The sequence below is a fragment of the Eurosta solidaginis genome, chromosome 1 (assembly GCF_040869045.1).
Source record: "Eurosta solidaginis isolate ZX-2024a chromosome 1, ASM4086904v1, whole genome shotgun sequence".
NCBI classification, from domain to species: Eukaryota; Metazoa; Arthropoda; class Insecta; order Diptera; family Tephritidae; genus Eurosta; species Eurosta solidaginis.
In genome coordinates, this window is record NC_090319.1 from 45,543,289 (window position 1) to 45,561,534 (window position 18,246).

The window sequence follows — 18,246 nt, forward strand, 5'->3', positions numbered from 1 at the left end:
AGGTGGACGCCATTTAGGGATATAGCCATAAAGGTGGATCAGGGTTGACTCTAGAATGCGTTTGTACGATATGGGTATCAAATGAAAGGTGTTAATGAGTATTTTAAAAGGGAGTAATCCTTAGTTCCATAGGTGGACGCCGTTTCGAGATATCGCCATAAAGGTGGACCAGGGGTGACCCTAGAATTTGTTTGTACAATATGGGCATCAAACGAATGGTGTTAATGAGTATTTTAAAAGGGAATGGGCCTTAGTTCTATAGGTGGATGCCGTTTCGAAATATCGCCATAAAAGTGGACCAGGTGTCACTCTAGAATGTGTTTGTACGATATGGGTATCAAATGAAAGGTGTTAATGAGTATTTTAAAAGGGAGTAATCCTTAGTTCCATAGGTGGACGCCGTTTCGAGATATCGCCATAAAGGTGGAGCAGGGGTGACCCTAGAATTTGTTTGTACAATATGGGTATCAAAAGAAAGGTGTTAATGAGTATTTTAAAAGGGAGTAATCCTTAGTTCCATAGGTGGATGCCGTTTCGAGATATCGCCATAAAGGTGGACCAGGGGTGACCCTAGAATATGTTTGTACAATATGGGCATCAAACGAAAGGTGTTAATGAGTATTTTAAAAGGGAGTGGGCCTTAGTTCTATAGGTGGACGCCGTTTCGAAATATCGCCACAAAGGTGTACCAGGGGTGACTCTAGAATGTGTTTGTACGATATGGGTATCAAAAGAAAGGTGTTAATGAGTATTTTAAAAGGGAGTAATCCTTAGTTCCATAGGTGGACGCCGTTTCGAGATATCGCCATAAAGGTGGCGCAGGAGTGACTCTAGAATTTGTACAATATGGGTATCAAAAGAAAGGCGTTAATGAGTTTTTTAAAAGGAGTAATCCTTAGTTCAATAGGTGGATATCGCCATAAAGGTGGGCCAGGGGTGACTCTAGAATTCATTTGTGCAATATGGGTATCAAACGAAAGGAGTTAATGAGTATATTAAAATGGAGTTGGCCTTAGTTCTATAGGTGGACGCCTTTTCGAGGTATCGCAATAAAGGTGGACCAGGGGTGACCCTAGACTTTGTTTGTGCGATATGGGTATCAAATGAAAGGTGTTAATGAGTATTTTTAAATGGGAGTGGTCCTTCGTTCTATAGGTGTTCGCCTTTTCAAGATAGCGCCATAAAGGTGGACCAGGGGTGACTTTAGAATATGTTTGTACGATATGGGTATCAAATGAAAGGTGTTAATGAGTATTTTAAAAGGGCGTGGGCCTTAGTTCCATAGGTGGACGCCTTTTCGAGATATCGCCATAAAAGTGGACCAGGGGTGACTCTAGAATGAGTTTGTACGATATGGGTATCAAATTAAAGGCATTAATGAGAGTTTTAAAAGGGAGTGGTGGTAGTTGTATATGTGAAGGCGTTTTCCAGATATCGACCAAAATGTGGACCAGGGTGACCCAGAACATTATCTGTTGGATACCGCTAATTTATTTATATATGTAATACCTGCCAAGATTTTAAGGGTTTTTTATTTCGCCCTGCAGAACTTTTTCATTTTCTTCTACATACTATGGTAGGTGTCACAACCATTTTATAAAGTTTTTTCTAAAGTTATATTTCGCGTCAATAAAACAATCCAATTACCTTACCATGTTTCATCCCTTTTTTCGTATTTGGTATAGAATTATGGCATTTTTTTAATTTTTCGTAATTTTCGATATCGAAAAAGTGGGCGTGGTCATAGTCGGATTTCGTTCATTTTTCATACCAAGATAAAGTGAGTTCAAGTAAGCACGTGAACTAAGTTCATTAAAGATATGTCGATTTTTGCTCAAGTTATCGTGTTAACGGCCATGCGGAAGGACAGACGGACGACTGTGTATAAAAACTGGGCGTGGCATCAACCGATTCCGCCCATTTTAACAGAAAACAGTTAACGTCATAAAATCTATGCCCCTACTAAATTTCAAAAGGATTGGTTAATTTTTGTTCGACTTATGGCGTTAAAAGTATCCTAGACAAATTAAATGAAAAAGGGCGGAGCCACTTTCTTTTATTTTTGTATTTTGTTGCACCACATCATTACTGGAGTTGAATGTTGACATAATTTACTTATATACTGTAAAGATATTAAATTTTTTGTTAAAATTTTACTTAAAAAAATTTTTTTTTAAAAGTGGGCGTGGTCCTTCTCCGATTTTGCTAATTTTTATTAAGCGTACATATAGTAATAGGAGTAACGTTCCTGCCAAATTTCATCATGATATCTTCAACGACTGCCAAATTACAGCTTGCAAAAGTTTTAAATTACCTTCTTTTAAAAGTGGGCGGAGCCACGCCCATTGTCCAAAATTTTACTAATTTTCTATTCTGCGTCATAAGTTCAACTCATCTACCAAGTTTCGTCGCTTTATCTGTCTTTTGTAATGAATTATCACACTTTTTCGGTTTTTCGAATTTTTCGATATCGAAAAAGTGGGCGTGGTTATAGTCCGATATCGTTCATTTTAAATAGCGATCTGAGATGAGTGCTCAGGAACCTACATACCAAATTTCATCAAGATACCTCAAAATTTACTCAAGTTATCGTGTTAACGGACGGACGGACGGACGGACGGACATGGCTCAATCAAATTTTTTTTCGATCCTGATTATTTTGATATATGGAAGTCTATATCTATCTCGATTCCTTTATATATGTACAACCAACCATTATCCAATCAAACTTAATATACTCTGTGAGCTCTGCTCAACTGAGTATAACTAGCCGAACCCGTGCGGAGCTTGAGCAACAAATATAAAAGCCTCATATCAAATATCAACAGAAATCAGCTGTTCTATTAATCAGTCATCTAATATATAAAATTCCCCTGTCACGGTTTTAGAGGCTGAACTCCTCCGAAACACCTGAACCGATTCTCATGAAATTTTGTCAGCATATTGGGAAGGTCTGAGAATCGGCCAACGTCTACCTTTTTTTCGCTACGTGTCTAAGGTCTTCAGATCAAAACGTGGACCCGGGTACCCCTAGAATGTGTTTATACAATATGGATATCAAATGAAAGCTGTTGATGAGTGCTATAGTACAGGATAATTTTCATACAACTGGGAGGCTAGGTTCTCGAGATATAGCCCAAAACGTGGACCCGGGTACCCCTAGCATGTGTTTATACAATATGGATATCAAATTGAAGCTGTTGATGTATGCTTTAGTACAGAGTAAGTTTTACACCGCTGAGTGACTAGGGTCTCGATATATAGGCCAAAACACGGACCCGGATACACCTAGAATGTGTGTGTATTATGGATATCAAATGAAAGCTGTTGGTGAGAGCTCTAAAGTTCATTGCGACATTCGATTTAATCGCATCAACCGGGCAAAACTGATAAATATGCATGCGAAGCCGAAATAAAGATAAGAATTAATAATACACACATACCTACTTACATACGTCCTATTCGATTTGCCTGAAATTTCGTATATAAATTTGCCTATATTAGTATTTACGATGCTTTTTTCCGGGAAGTTTACCAAAGACGGACTGGGACTGGGATTAGGACTAAGACTGGGACTGGGACTGAGACTCGGAATGGGACTGGAACAAAATACATACCACCCTCGGGACTGAAAATAAGAGATGAAAAAGAAGGAGAAAAAGTTGAGAGAAGAGAAAAGAGAGGAGATTGAGAAAGAGATAGAATGAAACGAAGATGGAGATGAAGCGAAAAAGAAGGAGGGAAGTGTGTAAAAAGACTAGGAAAAAGTGTAGAGGGGTAGGACAGAGTTAGAGGAAAAAGCTTATTAAAATGGATGCAGATAGGCCAAATTTAGTGCAGAACAACGTCTGCCATGTCTGCTAGTCTATCAATAAAAACTTACAAGCGCTTGCGCTGCCATCTGGAGAACGTTAGCAACTGCCGGTAATGCAGTGTTAGTTCTAATAAAATATTCACAATCATAGTACAAATAGATTTCTTTGTGTGCTCACAATCATTTATTTTTAACAAATTAGTTTAACAAAATTTAGCTAAACAAAAGCACTACGACCAATAATGCTCAAAGCTCCCTAATAGCACGAATCTCCATCTTTACAACCAAAACTTTATTTATAGATTTGGATTCCAAATAAGAGCGAAAAAGGGACTTGCACATAAAAACAGCAATTAGAAATAATATATAAGATAACATTTCCACACTTGTAAGAGTACAACCATATTGATAAGCACGCAGAAAAGCTAGATGGCGCTCCTTGTCAATGTTGTAAGATTGCAAATGTGCCGAAGACGATTTATCTCCTCATCTACAATTGCCCAGCGTTAAGTGGCGCCAGCCAGCGCTGCCTGGGAGCTCGTCATTCTATATACGCTGCATCAGATCGTAGTGTATGACAATAAAAACGTTATGAGGTTCTGAAAATGGTAAATGAGGTCTTCTAAGAGTGGCTTAAATCTGCTATCGCCCTTATTCTCGAAATTGTTTGGTTCGCGATCTATGTACATGTATCACATGTCACATACCATCCATTGGCCTAGGCAGACTAAAGAGAGAGCTATAACGATTCAAACTGCTTATGGACTGATCGGATAATAATTCTGAAAATAGCAATCATGAAACGTAGATGGTGATAAAAGCAGATATTTCCGATAAAGTTGCTAAATTAATGCCGAAATAAACTCCAAAACAATGTCGAAATAGCTCCCACAATAATTCCGAAAGGATTCTGAACTAGATTTCATATGATCGTTAAATTAATCCCGATATCGATCTGAAATGTTCCTATGATAGTGTCAAAATTATACGGAGAATGTACTGAAGGATCCAAGAATAGTTCCGAAAATGTCTCGAAGTAGTCCCAAAATGATTCTGAAAATTATCTTGAATAGCGCCAAAATAATCACGATTATTTTTTAAGTTAATTAAATTTTGATTGCTAGTTCATGTGAAAAAAATTATTTAATCCAAATATATATGGAGAAGGATGTACGTTTGTATGCAGCTTATGGACTCCGAAAGAAATCTGCCGAGTTTGTGCAAATTTGCAGGATAGCTTCACAGCAACCTGGAGAGTGTTCCTGTGAAGTTTCATTCCGGGAAGTGGACAAAGGACAGATCTTTTTTAACACACTATCTGGGACTGGGACTGGGACTAGGAGTGGAACTTGTGCTGGGACAGTAACCAGAACTTGAACTGGGAGTGGGAATGTGACTGGGGTTTGGGCTGTCACTGTAACTGGAACTGGGGAAGAAGAAGATGAGCAGAACTATAGAGAAGAGAAAAGGAGAAAAAACTGAGAAAGAGATAGAGTAAGACGAAGATAAAGAGATAGTGATAGATGAAGCGGAATAGAAATGAGCGAAAAGACGGAAAGGGGGAAAAAAAGACGCACAAAAAGAGGAAGGCAGAGGGTGGGCTGGATTAAATGATAAGGAAAGAAGTAGAAAAGGGGAAGGAGAGTAAGAGGTAAAAGCTTCTTATAAGTTATGGAAATAGACCAAAGTTATGGCAGAACAACACCTGCCGGGTCTGCTAGTCATCAAAATAAAAAGGCAACGAAATTAATGAGTATTAATGATAATGCAAAATTAGCAGGTATAATCAGGGCCTAGTTAATTGTTTTAATTAGTGAACTCTGCATACGTGACCTTTACTAAAGCAACCGGAATACGTGCCCTTGCCAAATAAATAGTACTTTTTATACTCAGCTGAGCAGAGCTCACAGAGTATATCAATTTTGTTCGCATAACGGTACCCCATAACGGCATAAACTAATCGAGATAGATATAGACTTCTATATATCAAAATGATCTGGGCGAAAAAAGAAATTAATTTAGACATGTCCGTCCGTCCGTTCTTCCGTCTCTCCGTCCGTCTGTAAACACGATAACTTGAGTAAATTTTGAGGTATCTTGATGAAATTTGGTATGTAAGTTCCTGAGAACTCATCTCAGATCGCTATTTAAAATGAAGGAAATCGGACTATAACCATGCCCACTTTTTCGATATCGAAAATTTCGAAAAACCGAAAAAGTGCGATAATTCATTACCAAAGACGGATAAAGCGATGAAACTTTGTAGGTGGGTTGACCTTATGACGCAGAATAGAAAATTAGTAAAATTTGGACAGTGGGTGTGGCACCGCCACGGTTCGGTTACACACGAACTTAGCCTTCCTTACTTGTTTGATTTGGTTTTGATTATCTCTTTGTTGGACTACATATGTACATATGTGGGTTGAATATCCCTGCAACACAGATTTCGTGACCGCGCAAAGAAAAGCTTCTGACTGAGACTCGGTTTCAGCTATTGCTACACTCCGAAATTATTCCGAAAAACCGAAAAAGTGCAATAATTCATTACAAAAGACAGATAACACTCAGAGAAAAATTGCATTTTAAAATCAAAAATAAAATTTTTATTTTTAATATTCACGTTTTTAACGAGTACATTATTATTTTAAAAATGAAGATTTTCAAAACAAATCAAAATATTTTTAAATTAAATATGTCATTTTTAAAATTAAAGTGTATTTTAGATTTTAAAATGTTTCATATTTGAATTAATAATGTTGCATTTTTAATTCTAATATTGACATATTCATTTTAAAAATTGCGTGCGATTACAACGTTCCATACTTGAATCAAAAATGTACCACTTTAGTTCAAACATAAACGTCTTTATTTTAAACATGTTCATATTTAAAAGTATGGCTCATGCATAAGTAAGAAGAAGCAGTTTGCTGAGTTTAGTTGATTTTATTTGCTGTCCGTTCTGACAAAAAATTTATTTTGTGGATTTTGCTTGATATATTGTGAACAAAATGAACAACTCGTTGCAAATTGATGATTTTATTTATAATTTCGAGAACGTGGAATCTGAAGAAGTGTGTACAAATTTAGAAGGAGTAGTTGTTACTACCACACAAATTGTTGACAATCAGGATGAGGAGAAGTTGGTAGAGCTGCTGAAAGAGTTTGATTTGGTCGACGTTTTGCCATTCCTAAAAGGTGAGTAATTACTTAGCAAATAAATATTTGTATCGAGCTAATAACTTGCTATTATTACATATATCTGACAACGACCTGCAGCTTCGCAGATAACTTTCAGAAGCCTGCAATTTCTAAAGGCTGCTGACCTACAGGAAGCCATTCCGCCGCTGGGTCTACGTGTAGAGTTTAGAGAAAAATTATTTATTTGGAAGAAAAAAGAGGTGCGTATGTACATTGGTGAATTCTTAAAAAATCTTTATCCGTTCACATATTTTATTTTGTTAATAGTATGGAATAGATGATGAAACCATGTCGGTGCCAAGCAAAGTAACTGAATGGTTACAAAGTAATAACTTTATGCCGTCAAGTCAATCATCTTCTTCGCCTCACTGTCTCAACAAAGTAAGTTTAATAAATTATTTTCGATCTAAATACCCCTAATAACTATCCTTTCTTGAACAAGGATTTACTAAGTTTACTCCAACAAACTTGCAAGGGGAAGCTTTTATTAGAATCCTACAAAAAAAATCAACATTTGACCAACAGAAACCGTGACGACCTCATAAGCATAGTTGTTGACGAAGTTATAGCAAATGACATTATACTAAAAGCCAAGGATTTTGCAAATTTGCTCGAGCAGATTATAAATCTCTTTCCAAACGAAAATGGTGCTCGGGTAATATATTTATTATAAAATTGATTAAAAAATATAACTAATTCTGCCACCTGTTTTTCTAATTTGCCAGGAATACTATTATATTCCGCGCAAGGGTAAAAAATGCCCTAGTGGAAAGTTATATGGGAAATATGTTAACCAACGCAGTAAGAAAAGGAAGAGCATGTGCTTTGAGCAAAACACACCATCACCTGCTAGTGATAATACTGGGGCCCCCACCGAAAATGACGAAGTTCCTGAAATTGATGTTACTATATGTAGAGGATTGAAAACATCTCTCAGTAGAAGCATTGCTGATTGGAATGAAGTCAAAGATAAATGGCAAAATACATTTAACTTGAGACAGAATGACTTAAAAGAACTAACAAATATTGATTTTCTCCAAACCTGGCCGAAATATACTGATTCGCGGGCTCCTGAACTGGTAACTATGAAAATACATACATACATACTTAGTTTGAATTTCCCAGCAACACATCCACACATTGCAGATATACCTTGATTTTAAGATCATGTATCCTGGTAAGGAGAATTGTTTATATTCGAAATGGGAAATTTTTACCGAAAAAATACAACGCTTTTATGAAGTTAATCTACACAACGATTTTTGCAAGCAGCTCTTTTCTCTCGCTAAAGCTTCAACGAAAAAAGGTACATAAACTCTGATCAAGTGTAATGAAACAAAAACAAAACACTACAAAATCCATGCGCTTACGTTAATTTATGTTTTTTTTTTAGATACACAAGACTACATTCTTACAACGCTTCTAAATGGAGTTCTTCCACCTTCGTCGAGGTTTCAAAGTTCGTGCGGGAAAATAAGGAAAAAGGCCACAATAGCAGACGCACAAGAAAGCTTTGTTTTGCTATTAACTTCAATCAGCGATTACGAAAGAAAAATTACTGAGTTAATAAGTATGTACTACTCTGTAGGAATGACAATACAGCCTTTCATAATTGTCGAAGGAATAGTTGAGGAAGATATTATAGGATTTTATATATATTTTGATAAAACATTATATAAATTTGAGTCCTTTCTAGAATGTTTAGATATCTGTTTCAAAATCTTTCACACACTTTCTCTAAAATATCCTCAGGCATGTGAAACTTCTTGGACTTTCACACAACACTTGTTTTTTGAAATTTATACTTCATATGACTGCAAGTCGGCAAACCTGACGTCCCTTTTGAGTTTTATGACAAATAATTAATTCGTTCAAAATGTTTTTTTGCTTTAAGTGTCACAAAAATTTTTCAGAAGCTGTCGCCTTAATATGTCATTTTAAAGTATATCATAAGCTTTCTACGAAACGTTTACGACTGCGTTGTAAGCAAGATAACTGCAATCAATTATTCACAAAATTTTCTTCTTTTCGCAATCATTTGCAAAATATTCATACAAAATTTGAAAGCACATCCGCACAAAACGTAGCTCCAACGGAAGATATGTTGTTACCGATTTTAAGTAATAGTTCAAGTACAGAAACGGAAACACAAGATGGTGCTAATTTGTCAGTGCAAAATATTGTTAACGAAACTAAAAATCTAAAGAAGAAGGCGCTGCATTTATCTTTAAGTTTGTATGCTCAAAACAATTTGCCACGAAAACAAGTAATCGATATTCAGTCTATGGTATCTTCTCTACTTTCGTCTATATCCTTTATTATACATAATGTATTAACCTCAGAGGCTATTAGTGATATTAATAATGACTTGCAAATACTACTAGAATTTTGTAAAAACCCTTTTCAGGATATAAGCTCTGAGTATAGACTATTTAAGATATTAAAGGAACTTAACTTATATGAACATCCAAAGACTATCACCATCAAAGAATCTGTTACTGAAACAACAAAATACGGTATCCCAACCTTAGCTCCTAAATCATTCGACATATACATTATGCCATTAAATTTTCAGTTCAAAGCTATTTTTGAGATTCCATGCCTTTTGCAGAGCACATTACAGAATACAGAAAAATACTTAAAAGAAAGTAGTATACACAACTTTGTCAGCGGCAGAATATTTAAAGCACGAAAAGATAAAATTCAATCTGAATTAGTTATACCATACATTCTTTATTTTGATGATTTCCAAATCAGCAATGCTCTCGGCAGTCATACGTACTCGATATGTGGATGTTATTATAGTTTTCCATCAATGCCAAAACACCTGTTGTCCAAACTACAGTACATTTTCCATGGAGCTTTCATTTCAACAAAAACAGTTAAATCCAGTGGTGTTGAGAACTCATTTCTATACCTTGTACATGAGTTAAAGCTCCTTGAAGAAGGTATTGAAATTGTGACGGAAAATGGAAGTAAAAAAGTTCATTTTGTGCTAGGTTTAGTAATAGGAGACAATTTAGCCGTTAATAGCATAATGGGGTTTGTTCAATCATTCAATTCTAAGAGATTCTGTCGTGTTTGCACTAGAACAAAAGACCAAATGAGAAGCGATGTATCAGAGGAGCAAGAAGCTTTGAGAAATGAAGAGAACTATTACAAAGACTTATCAGAAAATAATTATCAGGAAACAGGAATAAGGGAAGTTTGCGTTTTTGATAACTTAAAATATTTTAGTGTGACTGAAAATTTTACATTTGATTTAATGCATGATGTTTTCGAAGGAGTTTGCATATATGAGTTTGTAATGTTTTGCTAAATTTGATTAAAGACGAAGTCATAACACTCGATATTATTAACAGTAGAAAACAATTTTTTCAGTTTGGCGAAATAGAAATAGGCAATAAATCTCCCCCTTTAGAAGCCGGAAGATTAAGTAATTATAATTTAAAAATGTCCGCATCTGAAGTGGCATGTTTTATTCATTTTTTACCCCTAATGATAGGCGACTTAATACCACGCGATAACGAGCACTGGAAGTTTTTTTTAATTTTAACGCAAATAATAGAATACATATTAAAACCTCAAATAGCTACTGAAGAGCTGGTTGTCTTGGAAGAGCTAATTAAATCGCATCACTCTATTCATATTCGGCTTTTTGGGACATTAAAGCCCAAACATCATTTTCTTGTGCACTACCCCACAGCTATTAAAAACTGCGGACCTCTTAAATATATTTGGAGTATGCGTTTCGAAGCGAAGCATAAAGAAGCTAAAGTATATTTTAACAGCATTACTTCGAGAGTTAATCCTCCATATTCTATAGCAATAAAGTCAAGTATAAAATTTTCTAAATTTTTGTTAGATAATGAAAAATCATTTGAATCAATTATTAGTTATAAAAGCTATGAAATTCTAGATTTAACAAAAGAGGAATTTTTTTTAAAAATAAATATCAATCAACCCATTAATTTTAAAACTGTAATGTTGTTAAATGAAGTACATTATAAAGGCACTTATTATAAAAGCAATTATTATTTATGTTCTCACAATAATTCTGAATTATTCAAAATTAAATCATTTCTGTATCAAAATAATAATCTTTATATTATATGCTATCCTATATATATTAAAAGCTTCGACCAACATTTTCATTCCTATGAAGTTGGCTTGAAAGAAGACGATTTAAAAGTTATAAATATATCTATGTTTACAAGTCAACCATTACATTTATATTCTATAAATAATGGCAAAACATACGCAAAACCAAAATATCTTTAAACGTTGTATTTATCATGTATTTATTCTGTAACAAAACAATAATACACATAACTTTATTATATATAAATATATATGTAGCTCATTTCATTTAAATGCCGAATTTAATATGATAAAATTATAATAAGGCATTTTTGATAGTACGATTTTAGATTTAAGTTTTTGATTATAACTAACAATTTTTGTATGGCTTAAAAAAGGTGAATAAATAAAGTGTGGTGAAGTCGAAAAAGTAAAATGTTTCATTATCAAAACGAATACGTGCATTTTTAATTCAACAATTTAGGTATTTGATTCGATATAACTCATATTTGATTTAAATATAAATATTTTTAAATCAAATGCGTTTGTTATTTAAATTAACAAAACCCATGCTTGAATCAAAAAGGAAAATTTTTAAATTAAATGTGATCATTTTTGATTCAAAATCGTGATGTATTTAAAACGAAATTGGAAAATGTTTAAATCAAATATCTTTTTACTTGATTTTACAACTTTATAATGCACATTTTTAAAATAAAAATTTTCATATTTACGTCACTTTTAAATACGTTTTTGCTTGGATTAAGCACGTTTTCATTGATTTTACAATGTTTTTTCCCTGAGTGTAGACTAAAGCTGTAGGCACAATGGAGTCGTGGGAACTGAACAGCATTAATTGAAGTTTTTTATGAATGTGAATATTCTTATAATTAGTAAAATAAATTATCTAATCAAATGTGTAAATTCTCAATAGCACACAAAATTATGAAGACGCCTAAATAAAACACGCTTCTGCACTTGAAAACAAATTTGTATCTTCTGTGTAACACGCATCCAATTAGGTGAATTTTCTGTAATAATTTCCTTATATAAATACATAATTATCACGCATACATAAATCCAACTTGAATTGCTGTCAAAATTGCCAAATAAGATTACGAATTGATTGAGTAAGAAAGAAAACGTGAAATAAAAAGTAATCCGATTGGTATTTAGCTTACAAAGAAAAATGAGGACTGATAGACTACAAGTGTTTATGAAGATAGCTTAATGCTGCACAAAATTAAGAAATCGGATATGAATAAAATAACACCTCAAATAACAGTGAGTTGTGAGTCTGAGTGAATAGCTACTCGTTTTGGTACTAAACAAACAAACAAAAACAATACACAAATAGTCCCGATATAGTCCATAAAACAATCTCGAATCGGTATTAAATGCAATTATGGCATTATCGCCAAATAGGCCGATTTTGATATCCTAAATAGCAGCGGAATGATAATAAAACCAATCCCGAAATTTTCCCGGGATAGTACCGGAATTATTCGGATATAGTCCGCGAATGATCTCTTGATCTGTCCGAAAAGATCAAACTAGTGCGAGCACGGGGGCTTAAAATATACCCCAGCAGATATGGCAGTCGTGGGAAGCGACTAATATACCTAAATGATTCAAAGCTTCTCCATACCAATTTTCAAACTCACCTACCCGTCCTGTTTCTTTAGCAGGCAAGGCTCTGGTAACGCTTGTTACCGGATTATATATGCAGCTAAGAATCACCAACATCGATAATAATCCCCAAACTTTTGGGGAGTGTCTTTATCGTTACAGCAACAACAACAAAACTAGTGCAAAATGATTTCCACAACAACTTCGCAATGAATTTAAACACAGTCCCGAAATATTGGCCAAGTCTTGATAAAATCATTTAAATAGCTCCGTAATGTTCCCGTAGATAAACCTGGTATGATAAATGATCCCAAAATTATCCTGGAATAGTTGCGAAACTTTTCAGAAATTAACCCGAAAACATTCCCGAAAAGAATGACGATGTAATTTAAAGAGAGTTTTACCTTGGGACTTGTCGGAAACTATGTGGGTGATATTTAAAGTATTATTACGTAATTACGTAGATACAATTCATCATCTGGGGCCTATATCAATAAAATTTTAAAACATTATCTAAGATTGGATTCCTAACCATTTCGAGACTACTAGGACCGTGATGAATTATGTCGAGATTATTGGGTGACCATTTGGTGATATCTCGCACCCATTTGAGGATTATTTTAGAGATTGCTCACCGAACCATTTCGGAGTTATTTTTGAGATTACTTTTAGGACCGTTTCGAAACTATTTTGGAACCATTTCGGAAGTGTTTTTTGCTAATTTCAGTATAATTTCGGGGATATTTGGGAAAATAATCATCGGCTTGTTATCGGTTTGGTCTCGATTACAACTAATATTTGCCGTCTTCCAGTGAGTTTTACAACTCCGGCCCACGCTCAATTCTCACGGTAATGCTCATTGAGAGACTTGAGAAGCAGATGTTGTGATAATTTCGCACACGTAAAATGCGATAGGCAGATGCCGCCGCTGTTTTTCATTTAACTCATACGGCGAAAGTCTAAGCAGCGACATCTATTTTTGAAAAAGTTGGTTTATTAAAGGCAGCGTTGCCAAACTAAAGACAATTAATTAACAAATTATCTGGCTCACAAATTGAACCAGACTTCTATCTGGATTTATCTGGCTCTAATCGTTGTTGTTGCATTTACATGCAAAATTATTTATCTGGCTCAGGCTCTTTGCCACCGGATGATGACTATTGACAAGCTGTAGGTTTGTTATCGGTTTGTCTTTGATAACAATCGATATCAACTAGTCATTGGCTTATAATTGGCTTGTTTAAGACACCCATAACAACCGGTATCTGCCAATTATAGACAGTTATAGAGTTTCTACCTATTTTCTATTGGCGGATTATTGGTTTGTTATCGACGAGTTGTCGGTTTGTTATATGAGTGTTGCCGGTTTGTTAGCGATAACAACCGAAATTAGCTTTTATCGGATTGCTATCGCTTTATTATCGAGATGTATTCGACGTGTTAACGGCTTTTTATCGATAACAAGCTATATTAGTTAGTTATCGATGAGTTATTGACATTCTATCGGTTAAATATCGACGATATAGTGATTTTTTTCGTATAAATAAACGATTTATAGTTTTATCATTGGATTTTTATCTAAATCAGCTTGTAAACAAACGTTCTGTGCTTGTTAAGGACAAATGTATATAATCGACGGGTGTTGTTTTGTAATCGATAGCAAAACGAGTTATAAAATTTCTATCGGCTCATTATCGAAGGCTAACAGTTTGTTTTCGGCGAGTAATCGGTTTGCTATCCAAGATTTATTAGTTTGTTCTTGTCTTGTCACCGATAGCAGCCAATATCAGATCGTCATCTACGAGTTATCGGTTTATTTTCGATGGACTTATCGGTTGTTATTGACGAAGAGATAGAGAGATAACAATACATTCCTTCGTATTGCAGATTTATCGATTTTATATCGGTATGTTATTAACGAGTTATCGGTTTGCAATTGGCTTGTTATTGTCATTCTTAAGATAAAATAAGGCTGTCTATGTGTACGTGGCTTAAGTTGCATTTGACAGCCGCATTGCAAACAGCGAGACAACCGTATTTTATCCTTACATCATGTTATCGGCTTGTTGGCGGTAATTGCCGATAGCTGCTTGTTTTCGATGAGCTATCGATCTCATATCGGGTTGTTATTGGCCTCGTAACGGTTTGTTATCGATTTTTTATTTGCTTGTTATCCTTCTACAGATGGTTGCGTCATAAGTACACACATCTGTGCAACCCTACATCCAAAGCTTTCTTTTTTTAGCAACGTTGTTGGATCGTCCCCTTTTTCAGATTTTTTCAGCTACCACCGCTGTGTGTTGAATAGCCTTAAATATTCTTGTGCAATCGCCTTGGGATGACGCAAAGCATCATAATTTTTCGATATAACCTTTTCTCGAATATACGAAGGTATTGGTCTCGGTTATTTAAATGCTTAGAACCTCACATCACTAATAACTAAGCCACACATACAACATCGATAAATATTCATATGACATTCTGAAGGCGCTAAATTGTAAAGCTGCAAACACACGAAATCATATAAAATTTCAAGTAAATAATATCTACCATGATATCTACGAACAAATTCGTTTCCTTTCAAGTCATAAAAAAAAAAACAACAGACAACAACTTTCAATCCTCACGCGCATACCGAAAACTTCAGCAGAGTTTCACCTTTGTCAGCTTTACACGTATTTCTTTGCTTCCAACAAGCATTTAACAACTCGTGCTATCTTTGCCGCTTTTATTTAGCCATTGGCATACAAATATTTGCGATTAGATGTGAGATGAAGACATATCATGAACACAAAATTAATTAGAAAAACGCCTAAAAGGAGATGAGCCAGCGAATGTCGAACACTTAATATTCATTCGCCGTTGGGTCTATGATAATCTCATTGTGTACTTGCGCTATTTAGTGAGGTTTTAACTTGATAATACGTTGATAGGCTGCCGAAAAGCTCGTGATGTTGTAGTTTAGTGCCTGCAAATTAAGGTTTTTATGTTATCGTGCTAATAATCCAGCGTGGTTTCTATTATGTACTTTAAAAAACCGTTTTACGTAATATGTCCCAGAGGTAAATACAAATGTGTGTACGTTCCCTTTGTATGTATGTAGTACATTAGTGTGGGGCGGGTTTCCAAGCGAAAAAAGTGGCAAAAATTTGCTGTACAATCATCGACTCAAAACATATGCATATGACGTTTCAATTATCATAATCGACATTTGTCAAACAACAATTAGCTCTCTGATGGATCATGTGTTTTGAGATATCTCAATGAAATTTGGTGAGCTGTTATATTTTGACGTCAGATTAATCATATGTCAAAACCAACCGTATCAGAACACCAAAAGTTTTATCCCTCATGCAACAGATTGTTCAGAAAAGAGTTTTTTTTTTGTTATTTATTGTTGTTGTTGTAGTAGCAATAAAGACACTCCCCGAATGTTTTGAACAGTGCTATCGATGTTGATAGTCCTTTACCGGATATAGGTCCAGTACGTTCCGGTAACAGGCACTATTAAGGGTACATGCCCCACCATTTCGGGAACTATTTAATATGATCAGATTGAGCCCACCAGGCTATCCCACACCCACCCTCTAGTATCATGGAACTTGGGGTCGCCAGAGCCTCGGCGGCCAAGGAAACAGAATTCGCCACGGGTAGGCGAGGTTTACAATGGGGTTGGAGAAGCTATAAATTGCGCTGGCAACCCCTTGAATCATTTCGGTATTTTTGTCGCCTTTTACAACAGGCATACCTGCTACGCTTATATTCTATGCTCCCTAACTCGCTGGGGGATGCTCCCTCACTCTTCTGCGTTTTAATAGCTGCAAATTTAAAATTTCTCGAAATGTTTGCGTATACTTAATACAAGGTCTGTAAAAATCGTCAAAGTCACCTTTATGTGTTCTAAGTATATCCCCCATACCATCGGTTGTTCAGATTATAGGATTTTTTTCATTTATCCTTATTTTAACAGCTACATTAATGAATTATCTGTTTGTGTTTTATCAAAAAGATCGCTAGTATCAGTTCTCTATATAATATTTATTTTATACAATTGATTGTTCAGATATTACGAATTTTCGAAATTTTATCAGATTATTATTCAGCTGTATTCGTGAAATCTGTAAGAACTTCGGCACAGTCGAAGATAGTCGCGTTCTTAGTTTTTTTTTCTATAATACACATTTATTATCTGTATTTAATAAGCGAGACATGCTCACACTGCTTTATATAATTGTTTTTGTTATCGATATTAGAGAAAATTTTCAAAGTTTACCAACGGCGAAGGTTACTAGGACATGTTTCTGAATTTCACATCTTCATCAGCTATCTTCTCGGGAGCTGAGAATTGAACTCGAAATCTCCATCAGATCTGAACAACCTAGTTGAATGGAGTGATGTGGACGTCATGTCACTGTCACTAAACTTACCGAAAGTAAGTACTTGCAAGTTTATGTGTTTTACGAGGAAATCTTTTAAATCCCATCAATATTTGATAGGCGATTATATCATTAAGCAACTCACAAACTTTACTGATCTTGGCGTTATAATGGACCCTAAACTGGACTTCAAATTACATATCGAATCGTATGTGAATAGGGCTAGAGGGACTTTGGCTTTCGTAAAAAGTTGGTCAAAGGAATTCAATGACCCCTATGTCGCTAAAACTATTTTTTTATCGTTAGTAAGACCTATATTGGAACATGCTTCCATTATCTGGAACCCGCGTTATCAGATTCACAGCGAAAAATTGGAATCAGTCCAAAAGCAATTTTTACTTTTTGCTTTAAATCATTTACCCTGGGATCCATCAAGGAATATACCGCCCTACTGCAGCCGGTTAAAACTTTTACAGCTGCCTACACTACAGAGGCGTAGGGAGATGCTTAGAGTTTTATTCATGGTAAAGCCATTACGATAGATGATAAACAATCCGTTTCTGCTTAGCAAGGTTATGTTTAATATCCCTTTTAGGCCTTCTAGGTTTTTCCAACCTCTATATTTAATTACGTGTAGATCGAATTTTCAAATGCATGAACCTCTTCGTTGTCTGTGTCAAGATTTCAATAATCACTGCAGAAACATTGAGAGGTGTGACTTACTCCACGTAATAAAAAAATATGTACTGACTACTCTAAATATACAATGATTTGAGTGGGTGGCTTGGAATTATGTCCTTTCCAATCTCCCACTCTTATCACCAGCTCCAGTAACTTTGGTCGGTTGGCTTGGAATCACGTCATTTCCTACCTCCCACACATCGCAGCCCTACTTATTGTGTGTTAAATATATATCAGCGGCTCGAAATCACGTCCGTTCCGACAGCACTAATAATCGATTCCCGTTGCTCCGCATCGCAGTCCTTCCCCACAACTGATTTAATAATATATACACATATCTTATAATATAAACTTTGTGCACTTTGTATGCTTCTGTAATTCATCTGTAATCCGTAACTGTATTTAGTCTGTTAATTGTTAAATTTGTAGACTAATAAATAAATAAATAAATCCTTATTGTGTGGAATA

At 35.1% G+C, this 18,246-nt stretch overlaps 1 protein-coding gene across 4 annotated transcripts in view; it reads left to right on the forward strand.

Annotated features, from left to right (window-relative positions):
• Window positions 1-18,246, forward strand: part of LOC137252734 (trichoplein keratin filament-binding protein) — a 310,267-nt gene that overhangs the window by 281,682 nt on the left and 10,339 nt on the right. The window contains exon 1 of one of the 4 annotated variants that reach the window (XM_067788829.1): window positions 17,039-17,153. The exons of the other annotated variants lie outside the window; for them this stretch is intronic. The gene's annotated coding sequence lies outside the window, so the exon portion shown is untranslated. Of the gene's footprint in view, window positions 1-17,038; window positions 17,154-18,246 lie in introns of those variants that run through there. 4 annotated transcript variants of the gene reach the window in all.